Below are 13,786 nucleotides of genomic sequence, written 5' to 3' on the forward strand. Positions count from 1 at the left end.
CCTATTTTTTAAGGATTTTACTGAGTCCAAGATTGTCATCATTTTGTCAAAAATCAAACTGACTATTTTTAGTAAGTTTCTATTTTTAGTAAGTCATTCCTATGTCCTATTTAGGAATCCAATGCTGAGACTTTAAAGGTTTGTTCTCACAGGACCATTCAAGCAATGTGACAAAGGTCAGGAATTTGTGACTACTTCTAATTATGGAAAGTCAGAAAGAAGACAGAGAGAGCCAGAAAATAGTTGAGTGCTGGAAGCCCATTCCTGAAATGGAAAGCTCAGGAAATTTGTCTAAGTCTGGAAAATCATCCCAAATCCTTATATATTGGCCTAATCCAGAATAAACTTAAAAATTTCCATCCAAGTTTAGAAGAGGCATGCAAAGTTGAAATTCCTCCTCTAAGGTGAAATTCTGCCCCAGGCCAAGGATAGGCGCAAAAATGAAGAGTTCATGGAGGATTCCACATTCAATGAATTTCCCCCTCAAGTGAGAATTTTGCCCTAGAAGGTACCAAGGCGCCAAAACCACCCTGCCATGGAATTCATGAAAATGTTAAAATCTTGCCTTAGGTGAGATTGCACCCTAGGAGAAGGGAGGGAGACTTGTATGAAATTGTTGCGATAAGTTTTGAGATAATAACAGTGAAACATTGTTCTTTGATGGTGTCCACTTAAGTTATTTTTTCAGTTCTTAGATAAAGTGCTTTAATTTCAATGGAGAATGTAATGGTGTCTGATGAATTTCCATGGTTCATACTTTTTGCATCTTGCTAATTGTAAGTTGCAGTGTAAAGTTGGCCTGAACCCCCAAATTTATGCTAAGTTTGATTGTGAATAGTTGTTTGGATTGTGCCGTGTTGGGTATTCAAATGCACTTTCTCAATGTGAAAATACTTAAAAATCCTTAGAAGATTGCACCGGTTCTTGCAGAGTTGTAGTTGATCTTGGCAAAGCAGAGCTTGGATTATTTGGAATTTATCCACCAAAGCAGTAGCGGTAGATAGCACTGCCCTTAGGAGTAGATTTAGATCCTTCTAAACCATTTCCCCTTTAAATTCTTGTTCATTCCAGTTGAGTTTGTTCAAAGCAGAAGCATCACCAAATTGCTATATCTAATGATGAAGTTCCATGCCACAACAAAGAAGTGAAAGAATGATGCAAACGTAAAGCCCCTTGGGTGAACAACAAACCCATCAGTCAACTGAGTCACGTCCATGCACTAGAGGAACCTTGGAGGTATCCGTTTGAACTTTTTGTGCAATCTTAGCATACAGACTAATTTTGATGAAGAGAGAGTAAGGTGACCATTGCTAACTTTATTCTGTGCTCAACATTGTCATAAAAATCACGTCAAGAACTGGGATCAAGAGGGAGTTTTGTGTTCCCTATAATCCTCAACAAAATGGTGTAGCAAAAAGGGAAAATATAACTATTGTGGAAGTAGCCAAAGCCATGATCCATGATCAAAATCTTCAAACTTCTTTTTGGGCTGAGGCTTCTAGAACTGTTGTCTATGTTCAAAATAGATGCCCTTGCTGTATTTTGGAGAATAAGACACCTGAAGAAGCATTGACAGGAGTGAAGCTAGAATATAATTCATTTGAGGATCTTTGGTTGTCTAGTGTATATACATATACCCAAGGGTAAAAGGACAAAGTTGGAACCTTCTAGAAAGAAGGGAATATTCGTAGGCTATAGTGAAACATCAAAAGCCTACATAATCTATATTCCAGGGAAAAAAATTTTTGATTTAAGTAGGGATGTGACATTTGAAGAGGATGTTGCATTTAGAAAAATCCAAAGGCATCCATGAGATGGACAGTGAAGATCAAGAGCCTCCTCAAAATATGGAAGATGACCATACTCCTGAGATTCAGAGGGAGACTCATGAACCTGAAGAAGATGATCCAAATGAGCCCTTGAAACCTAGTGATGGGCCTACTGACATTATGATTGGTAAGAAAAGACCTCTTTGGGCTAGGAAAATGATGAAAGAGGCTAAAAGTTTTGCAACCCCAAGAGGAACATTTAGAGAAAGTAAGAGACCTCATAAGTTCTCTAGCTATGTTGCATTGATGATTCAAATCATTGAATCAGAACCTACCAGCGTTGAGGAAGCTACTAGTCAACAAGTTTGGAAAGATGCCATGGCATAATATTATCAAACAATTCTAAAGAATTATGTTTCGGATATTGTACCTAGATCAAAAGGTAAGTTTGTTGTTTCTTCTAAATGGATCTTTAAGATCAAACATGTTTCTAATGGTAGTATTGATAAATACAAGGCTAGATTTGTGGCTAGAGCATTATCTTAGGAGGGAATTGACTACGAGGAAACCTTTTCTCCAGTTGCTCAATATACTTCAGTTAGGACCATCATTTCTACTACAATTGTAAATCAGGAAATTAAAAATCATCAAAACAATAGCAATTAGGACAACCACAAAACCTAAAGCTGCTATGAAAGTAATCCCAATCCAATCAATGAAGACATAAAGACAAGATATTCAAATCAAATGAAATCAAAGCAAACCAATGCAATTATCTCCTTCATGTGGCTCCATTGTTCTTCTTTCACCTTCAAATTTGATGTGGATCTCACCTACAAGTGCAAAATGCAAGTGGAAAGCAAGTTGTTGAGAGATGAAATTCATAGCATAAGGTTACTCGAAAATGTGATTGATCGATCCTTTTATTGAAGAAAATCATTCAATTTATATAAAAATTGGAGAGAGGACAAGATTAGCATGAAGAGATTTGAAAGGAAATTCAAATCAAGAATGGCAAAATTATGACAAATGTATGACAATTTGCTATGCAAGGTGTATAACAAATTATGACAAATTATGACAAGATTGAAATGCCATTCCCATGACAAAAGGGAAGAGAGAAAATAGCTTCCATGATTGCAACAAATGGAAGCATAAACATAGGAGAAAAATGAGGGAATGAATTTAGAGGAAATATTAGAAAAATTAAAGAAAATAGGAGAAATAGAAATTAGGTGAATTAATTAATAGGTTTTCATCCATTAATTAATTCATGAAAGAGACCTAGGACTAAATAAATAGATTTATTTAACCCACAAAGAAGAAGAAAAGGATTAAATGAACAATTCATAAAACCCTAGAAATAAGAGGACAAGGAATTAGGTCAATACAATAAGAAATTAATGTAGGTTCGATCATGATTCTGATTGACAAAGGACCAATGTTGATAAATGATTGAGATTGGTCGACAAAAATCAATGACAAATTGACCAAGATTGACAAGGAGATCAAATTGATAGGCACCAATTGATGAGGAACAATGACTAATCAATCCAAATTGACATGATTGAAAAGGACAAGGATCGATGACAAATCGATCGCAAAATGACAAGATTGACAAGGACAAGGATCAATGATGAATCGATCGCAAAATGACAAGGCTGACAAGGACGAGGATCGATGACGAATCGATCGCAAAATGACAAGATTGACAAGGACAAGGATCGAAGATGAATCGATCGCAAAATGATGGGATTGACAAGTTGATAATCGCAAATGATTACTAAAAGATGATTGAAAGATTGACAAGAGGACAAAACCCTAATTCTATCTTCGATTAGGATTGACGATGTCCAAAATGATGATAAATGAGCACGCACCATGATGAGACAGGATAAGATCGACCAAAATCATGACTGAAGATTGCTATCGAAAAGACCTAATTCAAAAGCGAGAAAAATGAGGAATGTAGAAGAAGGACTCGATGCTCACAAATGATAAAGACCAAGTGCACAACATAGAAGAAATGTTAATGCGACACAAGAACCCTAAAATAAGGCAATGCGCAAATGTTAAAGTATGACTCCACGAGCCTTGACCATTTTTAGACGTCTACATTTTGCCCCTCTTTGAGACAATGCGATTCTAAGAGTTGTTTCAAAGAACAATAATGAAAATGCCCCAGACAATAACAATGACATATGCATGCCCCCTCGATGAATTGGCCGGAAAAATCCATAAAAGAGGCCAAGTGATCGATAAGAATGACAAAAGACGATAGGTTCGAACGGATCAAAAATCGAAGGTCGGATGCACAAAGGACAAGCAGTGGAACTAGACCGAATGGACTGCCAAGACTGACGGAAGAAATGTTAGTAAGAAGAAATTAGACAGAGGACAATTAGAGATGGAGGAAAACTTGCTTTCACAAATGCACATAAGTAGGCGAGAACCTTTATTTATTGTAGCAGAGCGGATGCAGAGCATCATGGCATTGAAGGCCAGAGCTGGAATGCAACCCCTTTTGCAAAAGACAGACACATCGCACACAAGGAATGAGTGAAGCATCCTAGGGTGCATACATCAAGGGTCAAGGTATGTGCAGCATTCACAAAGTGAACGTACTTATCACAGACACTCAATGATATAGTTGCCCCGGTTTGTGACAAACATTCCACAAACAACAAACACAACAAAAAAAAGGAAAGGGACCATGAACCATCCCGGTCACTCTAAATCAATCAGTGACATCATCGAGCAACATAGGAACATGATCGAAGCCAAAGATAAATCAGTAAAAATATAAGACACACAAATTCAACCAAGTCAAAAAAACAGTTTGATCATCATTGTCAAAAGTGGAAAACAAGAATGATCATGTTGTCTGGTTTTAGGGAATGCGGTACCCTGTCGAAGACAGGACACAGTCTGGTTTCGAGAATACCACACCCTGTATAAGACCCATGATAATGTTGACAAGGACCAATGGTAATGTTGATGCTATTTTGATTGATGTGACAACTGTGATCAGGTTCAATGCTTGCTTGGTCGAACAATTTATTTGTTAATGCGTGATTTCATTAAAGCACAATGTTTGATTGATTGTCGTTGGATGTATGCTCAACAATCTGTCTATGCACAAAGAGGACCATTTATTGACAAAATGCAAAATGCCAAAGAAATTGTTTTTGGATTGTGATGTTTTTCATTTTGTAGGAATTTTGAGTTTTTTTTACAATTTTTTTGTTCGTTTTTCATGACTTTATTTGACTTTTTAGGGATTTTTTTAAGGACATTATTTGATTTTTAGGGATTTTTTCAGGATATTATGTGATTTTTAGGAATTTTTTCAGGACATTATTTGATTTTTAGGGATTTTTTTAGGACATTATATGATTTTTAGGGATTTTTTCAAGATATTATTTGATTTTTAGGGATTTTTTCAGGACATTATATGATAAGAAAGCTCCAGTCCGTACGCAGCAATAACTCTAGTAATTGATCATGACAAGGGATGCGCACCCAATGAAAATTTGAAAGACATATACAGTGACTAGGACCAAAACATATGCACAAGGACTAGAAACCTGAGTATGCAAGACAATGATGTTGACCAATCACAGGCCTAGAACAGAACATTGGGTTAGGGCAAGGATAATCATGATAAACCTGTGGGGGGGGGAAAGTATAGCTAAGAGTCATGATAGATAACGGAGCAATAGTCTTTTACACATGGCGCCTGTTTGCCAGGTTTTCACCATGGTACTTGCCCAAAGCACCTGTTTGCTAGGTTTTCACTAGAGGGTGAATTATTTTTCTTTACTCTTTTTTTTTTTTCACTTTTGTGACTTTTTTTTATTTTTTTGTATTTTTGAGCTTTTGATTTTTTTTGTATTTTTTTCAGGATCATATTGAAGAACTAGTGTTAGAAAAACTATGCCCAGTACTTTTGAAGGTGCATGCTATTTACAAGATCTGACAAAGGTTCACCGTCTGGGGTTGCAAGTTGATATGCCCCCAAACCATAGGCTGCAGTAACTATGAAAGGCCCAACCCAATTAGGCTCAAATTTTCCTTTGATGATGTCAGTAGATTGTGTATTCTTCGGTTTCGCCTTTAGGACCAAGTCTCCTACTTCGAAGTGTCGCCCTTTGACCTTCTTATTATAAGAGCGACGAAGACGGTTTTGATATGCTTGCAAATGTGTCAGGGCTGTCTGACGTTTCTCATCTAACATCTCAAGCTGTTGGTGTAAATAATTATTCATCATGGATATTATTACACTTACTTAAGTTTACTTAGGATAATGCATTTCATAGTAGTTTGGATATGAGACACTTGGGTGTTTGTGCCTCATTGGGATAGTGTGTGTAGGAGAAATTCCACCTCTTATGGTGTTGATCTTGTTATTACACTATCATATCCACTTATTGTGGAGTGATAATTCCACCTTCGGTGGGTGATCCACCTCATGTGGAATATTATATTATTTCTCCTACCTACCCACACCTATTTCCTACCTACCCTTGTTTCTCATTGAGCCACTTGTCATATTTGTGTGCTCATACATCCACATGGCCTTGCCTATATAAGCAGGCCTCTATTCATTGTATTGGTTAATCCAGTTGATCATTTTTATATTGATGAGAATACAGTTTGTTCTTGTCATTCTATTGTCTCTTTTATGCTTTTCATTGTGCCCTTGATCTTGGCAAAATCCAACATGGTATCAGAGCTATTGGGGCTTCGTTGATCAGTTTTTGGAGACATCGTGGAAGGCTTCTATTTTCGGATTTGGGGATCTTCATTTTTTGGAGGCATCATACAGCGATTTGGACATCACCGTTGAATCCGGGAGGCCATTTCCATAAATTTTGACTATAAAGTCGACCTATTTTGGTGAGGAAAATTTTTTTCCCCAATTTGGCTATATTGTACGGATTTTCGAATTTTTATATATTTTTTTCAAAAAAAATATATTTTTTGTTTTTCTGAATATTGTTTTGAAAATCAAAAAAAAAAAATCAAAAAAAATCAAAAAAAAATTGAAAAGCAAAAAAAAAAACAAATATTGGTTTTTGGGGGGTCCGCAGACCCCCCCCCCGTGCTCGCCGTACCTCCTGTTTGCAGGTACCTGCAGGTCTGTGCGCGCAGGTACTCCGCCCGACGTCTGCATCGTCCACCGCGCCTCCCTCGTACCGCGGCCTCCAGCTCGCCGCCCGAGCAGCGCTTGTCCCCGGCGTCACCTCCCCACTCGCCCGCCTCCGCAGCTCCCTTCGGGCTTCGCCTCCCGTGCACGTCCCGGCTCTGCTGCAGCGCCTCCTCGGCGCCCGCTCCCGGCCAGCTCCGCCTCCTCCCCGGACTCCGGCGCCTGCGGCCTCCAGCTTCCGGTGACACTGTGACCGCCGGCTTCAGACTCCGGCGAAGACCTCTCCGGCAGCCACGTCACCCGGACACGCGGACAGAGACAGGTGGACCACGCCCGCCACGTGGCAGGCGGCCACTGGCCCGTGGATAAACACATCCGTACGCCACGCAGATCACCGTACGCACAGTCAGCAGTACGGACGCACACATCAGCCTGCACAGTCATCATTTCCGTACAGTACGGACTGCACAGTCAGCAGGCCGAGTCATCCGTCCGTACAGTACGGACGCCCAGTCAGCCAGGCAGCGAAGTTTTCGTGACGGTCATACGGCCGTCAAATTTAACACAGTGGTTTGCTGACGTCAGCGCTACATCAGCATTTTTTGAAAATTTTTAAACCCCTCTCCATTGGGCTTTTCAGTTTTGCAGTCCAACTTTGGAAGGCCATATCTTGCTCATTTTTGCTCCTTTTTTGGTGCAATTTTTTTTGAAATGGGCTAAAATTTCGTGCTCTTCGCAGTGGTGTGGTTATTTTCTGATTTTGATGCACAGGTTTTTCGGAATTTTCGGATTCTCTCAGCTGTACCTGTCCAATCCTCAATTCTGCAACTTCAAAGGCCTCGTTTGAGCTCATACGACCTCCTTTTCAGGTGCCGTTTTTTTTTAAAGTGCTTATTTTTTCGTCTACTTTCAGAATCTATGATCAGATTTCAGAGATTTTGAGTGAAAATTGTACTTTCAGATATTGGTCTTATTTGGCCTATTAGGTACTTGTAAATTGCTTGGATCTTAGCTAGATCTCTTGCATTTTCAGTTGAGTCTCTTTTGGCCTTCTTGAGGCAGTTGTAAAATTGTAAATCAGAAATCCACTTTGCCATTTTTTGCAAGTGGCCCATTGTATACGCACTACTTATAAAGTGCCAAAATCATCACATTTGGGGGGGTTCTTTGATTGAGTGAATTTGGGGGGGTGTCTTGTGTGATTGTGCCTCTTTTGTGCTCTTTCCATTCTTGTTGCAATGAGTCCTAATAAGTTTCCACCATTAACTCCACATAATTATGCATCATGGAAAATTAAAGTATGGAGTAAACTAATGGAAAAGGGTCTCACACACTACATAGATGGAACAATAACAGCACCACCTGATCCTAAGGCTGATCCAAATGCTCACTTAGAATGGCTCACTAAGAATTGCATGGCTCTTGGAACCTTACGCAAGTATGTATCAGATGACCTCATTTTCCACATTGAGAAGTGTAAAACAATTAAAGAGGCTTGGGATATGTTTCAGAAATTGTATGGACAAGTTGATGAAATCAGAGGCTACCAGATTGATAATGAGCTCACCAACTTAGATCCCAAGAATTTTGATACAATCCAAGATTATGTAACCAAAGCAAATGAGCTAAGAGCAAAGCTAAAGGATTGTGGAATAGACAAAAAGGATGCTCAATTGATATTCAACTTGTTGGACAAGCTTGCACCAGAGTATGCAGCATTTGTATCAAGCTTCCAAACTCATCGTTTGACAGTGGGGAGTTCTTATGTTATGCCTTCTTTTGAAGCTTTCACAGAAATGTTGATATTGGAACAATCCAAGTTGTTGAACATGGGGCTTCTCAAGTCTTCAAAGTCCAAGGCTTTGGTAGCAAATCAAGGAAATCAAGGAAGTCAAGGCAAAAATTCCAACAAGAAGAAGAAGCAATCTAAGTCTCAACCACAACAAGAAAAGGGACAATCATCCTCTCCATCACAAGGCAATCAACAATCCTCTTCCAAGAAGGGGACAACACCTAAGAAGGATAAACCAACTTGTGCATATTGCAAAAAGTATGGTCATGATGAGCATCGATGCCACGCAAAGCAAGTTGATGAGTTAACCAATCTTCTCAAGAAAAACAACATCAACTTGCCATCCGCCTACACAAAGAAGGATTCATCTTCTTCCTCCTCACAGTCAAAAGGAAAAGGGCAAGCATTTGTGGCTAAAACAGGTTCTTCACAGCAATGGATACTTGACTCGGGTGCCTCCTATCACATGGGTTCTACAAAGGAGCAGTTTTCTTCATTAGAGCCATCTAAGGTACCTCACATTTACATAGGTGATGATACACAAGTAGAGGTTGAAGGGAAAGGTTCAGTTGACATGGATGATGGAACATTTGAGAATGTTCTCTATGTTCCTAACTTGTCTACCAACCTTCTCTCCATCTACCAAATCACTCACTATGGGAATGGGAAAAAGGTTGAGTTTACACCAGATTCGGTTGTGGTAAAAGAACTTGATGATGATGCCTTGGTAGCAGTGGGACAAGTCAATGACAACTCAAGGCTTTACTCATTTTCCCACTTTGTGCCATGTTCACCTTCTAGGGCCTTGCTTACTCATTCAAATTCAGAAAGTAAGCTATGGCATGAGCGGTTTGGTCACCTCAACTACCGCTATCTACAGCAGCTCAGTACTAAAGACATGGTCACAGGTCTTCCTCGAATCAGCTTTTCAGAGGGTGTATGTTCAGGATGTTCCATGGGCAAGCATCCCGAAGAGAAATTTGATAAAGAGAAAACTTGGAGAGCTTTGGAAGTTCTTCAACTTGTTCACAGTGATGTAGCGGGTCCATTTCCAGCACCTTCATTTAGTAAGGCCCGCTATGTTCTTACCTTCATTGATGACTACTCCCGCTTCACTTGGGTCTACTTTCTCATTCATAAGAGTGAAGTATTTGACAGATTTCAGGACTTCAAGGCTCGTGTGGAAAAGCAATCAGGGAAAGTGATCAAGATTCTTCGTACAGATAATGGCAGGGAATATGTGAACAAGAGACTTGAGGACTTTTGTACATTTGAGGGGATTGATCTTCAGCATTCTGTTGCATACACTCCACAGCAGAATGGGGTTGCAGAACGCAAGAATCGAACTCTCAAAGAAATGGCTAGCTGTATGATTCATGCACGTTCTCTTGATCCCGCCTTTTGGGCAGAGGCTATCAGTTGTGCCACACACATCCAGAATCGGGTTCCTCACAAAGCTTTACAAGGTATTACTCCTTTTGAAGCTTGGGTTGGTAGAAAACCGATTGTGAGACATTTCAGAGTCTTTGGGTGTCCAGCATGGGCTCGCATTCCGCCACAGAAACGCAAGGCATTGGAACCACAGAGTCGGCCTTGCATATTTGTTGGATATCCTGAGGGTGTTAAGGCATACAGATTGATGGATCCAGAGACACATGAGGTATTCATTGAGAGGAGTGTTCACTTTGAGGAAAGCTCTCCTAGCTTAGCCTCTCTTCCTCCTCCACCTTCCTCCATTGTGGATGGAGATGTTAGTGATTCAGATGATGAGACTCCCTCAACTCCGACTCGCAGGGTTACACCTCCGCAGGGTCCATTTGTAGTTGAGGTGCCTCATTCTCCACCTCCACCTAGACCTCGTTGGGCTCGACAGACACTTGAGTCCGCGGGTTCTCTTGTTGGGGATCCTTTGGATACACGGAGAACACGATCACAACATCAGGAACATCCACATGCATTTATTGCTACCGCTTCCGATCCACAGACATTCAGGGAAGCATCAGGGGTTCCTGAGTGGGACCAAGCTATGGAGGAAGAGTATAGTTCCTTGATGAGGAACAACACATGGGATCTAGTACATCTCCCTAAGGGGAGAAAGATGGTTCGATGTAAGTGGATCTATCGAACTAAGTTTGCAGCGGATGGTAGTGTGGATAAGTATAAGGCACGGCTTGTTGCCAAAGGTTTCTCGCAGGTTGCAGGTGTTGACTATACTGAGACCTTTGCACCCGTAGCTAAGATGAACTCCATTCGTTTGACACTTGCTATAGCTGCAGCTCATGGTTGGGCTGTACATCAGATGGATGTGAAGAGTGCCTTTCTTCATGGTGATCTAGATGAGGAGATTTATATGGAGCAGCCACAGGGTTTCATCCAGGATACTTCTTTGGTTTGCAGATTGAGGAAATCTATCTATGGCCTTAAGCAGGCCCCCAGGGCTTGGTATGCCAAGATGGACTCCTTTCTACTCTCTGCAGGTTTCACCAGGTGTCATTCCGATCCGAATGTCTACATTTTGCGACAGGATGACTCTCACTTGATACTAGTACTCTATGTTGATGACTTGATCATTACAGGGAGTACTGCATCCATCATTAGCAGGGTCAAATCTGCTTTGCATGACAGATTTTCTATGACTGACTTGGGTCTTTTGCACTACTTTCTCGGGATTGAGATTTCACAGTCATCTTCCGGGATTACTCTATCGCAGCCCAAGTATGCTCTTGATCTACTTGCACGCTTTCATATGGCTGATTGTAAGCCTGCCCCGACTCCCTTTCTTTCAGGAGTCAAGCTTGAGGCTCAGTGTTCTTCTCCACTAGTTGATGCCACTTTGTATCGTCAGCTTGTGGGTAGTCTCATCTACTTGACTCATACACGCCCTGATATTTCATTTGCAGTTGGCATGGTTTCCCGCTTCATGCAGGAACCACATGAGCTTCATTGGAAAGCCGCCAAACGCATTCTACATTACATCCAGGGTACACATCACTATGGGATTCACTATGCAGCAGGCATAGGACTTCGCTTGGTTGGTTACACAGACTCCGATTGGGCTGGCGATCTAGTTGATCGTAAGTCTACTTCTGGTTACAGTTTTCACCTTGGTTCAGGCCCCATTTGTTGGCAGAGCAAGAAGCAACATGCTATTGCTCTCTCTTCGACTGAGGCTGAGTATCGAGGCGCTGTTAACGCAGCGACTGAGACCATTTGGCTCCAGCAGATTCTCACAGAGTTTGGGTTTACTACTCCACGGCCGACAGTCCTATATTGCGACAATCAGAGTGCCATTGCCATCTCGAAGAACCCGGTCCAGCACCAGCGGACCAAACACATCGAGATTCATATGCACTATATCCGAGAGCTCATCCAGGAGCAGGTCATTGATTTGCAGTATTGTTCTACAGCAGAGCAGGTTGCTGACATATTCACCAAACCTTTCACCGAGAGTAAGTTCCAGCAGTTGCGAGCTCTCTTGGGGGTGCGGGATGTGTCATTAGGGGGGGTCAGCTGACCTCTCCTTCCTATCTTCTGGGGGGGACTTTTTCCTCTTTGAGGTTTTGTCCTTCCTCCTTGAGATTCTTTTGTACATTCATCTCTCTTTTGGGGGGGAGTTTTTTCCCACTGGGTTTTCTCCTTTTCTCCGGTTGTGAGAGATTGCATTGCATTGTTTTGCTTGCATTTGCATGTTGTACATGGGTACCTATCATGGCCTTGTAGCCGGGACCCATCCTGCTTAGTTGCATTGTAGACTTAAGTGCATTCCCCTAAGTTGCACTTAAGGGGGGGTGTTGGTGTAAATAATTATTCATCATGGATATTATTACACTTACTTAAGTTTACTTAGGATAATGCATTTCATAGTAGTTTGGATATGAGACACTTGGGTGTTTGTGCCTCATTGGGATAGTGTGTGTAGGAGAAATTCCACCTCTTATGGTGTTGATCTTGTTATTACACTATCATATCCACTTATTGTGGAGTGATAATTCCACCTTCGGTGGGTGATCCACCTCATGTGGAATATTATATTATTTCTCCTACCTACCCACACCTATTTCCTACCTACCCTTGTTTCTCATTGAGCCACTTGTCATATTTGTGTGCTCATACATCCACATGGCCTTGCCTATATAAGCAGGCCTCTATTCATTGTATTGGTTAATCCAGTTGATCATTTTTATATTGATGAGAATACAGTTTGTTCTTGTCATTCTATTGTCTCTTTTATGCTTTTCATTGTGCCCTTGATCTTGGCAAAATCCAACACAAGCTGATGTAGCCTAGAGACTCTGTGCGTCTCATCATCAATCAAATATTGTAGGGAAACACACAAAGAGGTAATTTCCACTTCCAAGGGTAAAATGGTTTCCGCACCATACACCAAGGAATAAGGTATTGCGCCAGTAGGTGTGCAGATGGAAGTGTGATAAGCCCATAGTGTTGGATTCAACTGTACATGCCAATCTCGACCAGCGTCATGGACAACCTTTTTCAAGATCTTAATGATGGTTTTATTTGATGCTTCGGCTTGACCATTACCTTGTGGATAGTAAGGACTGGAGAAACGGTGTTGGATGCGAAACTTTTCACAGAGTTCCTTGACATCTTTATTTTTGAATGGACGACCATTATCTATGACTATTGCATGGGGAACCCCATATCTGCATATGATATAATTCAGTAGAAACTTTGAAATTTGAACACCAGTGATATAGGTCATAGGGATAGCCTTGATCCATTTTATAAAGTATATAGTGGTTGTGATGATGAATTTGTGTCTATTTCTAGATGTCGGGTGAATCTTGCCAATAAGATCCAATCCCCATTGAGAAAAGGGCCATGGAGATATGACAGAGTGAAGTTCTTGAGCTGGTGCATGAATGTAATTTCCGTGTATTTGACATTTGTAGCATTTCTTGACAAAATCATGAGCATGCTTTTCCATGGTGGGCCAATAATATCCAGCATGAACCAACTTTTTAGCTAGACTCAGACCATTGAAATGGCCCCCACATATACCATCATGAACCTCGCGTAAAGCCATTTGTGCCTCATCAGAATCCAAACACCTGA

The sequence above is a fragment of the Cryptomeria japonica genome, chromosome 1 (assembly GCF_030272615.1).
Source record: "Cryptomeria japonica chromosome 1, Sugi_1.0, whole genome shotgun sequence".
Lineage (NCBI taxonomy): Eukaryota > Viridiplantae > Streptophyta > Pinopsida > Cupressales > Cupressaceae > Cryptomeria > Cryptomeria japonica.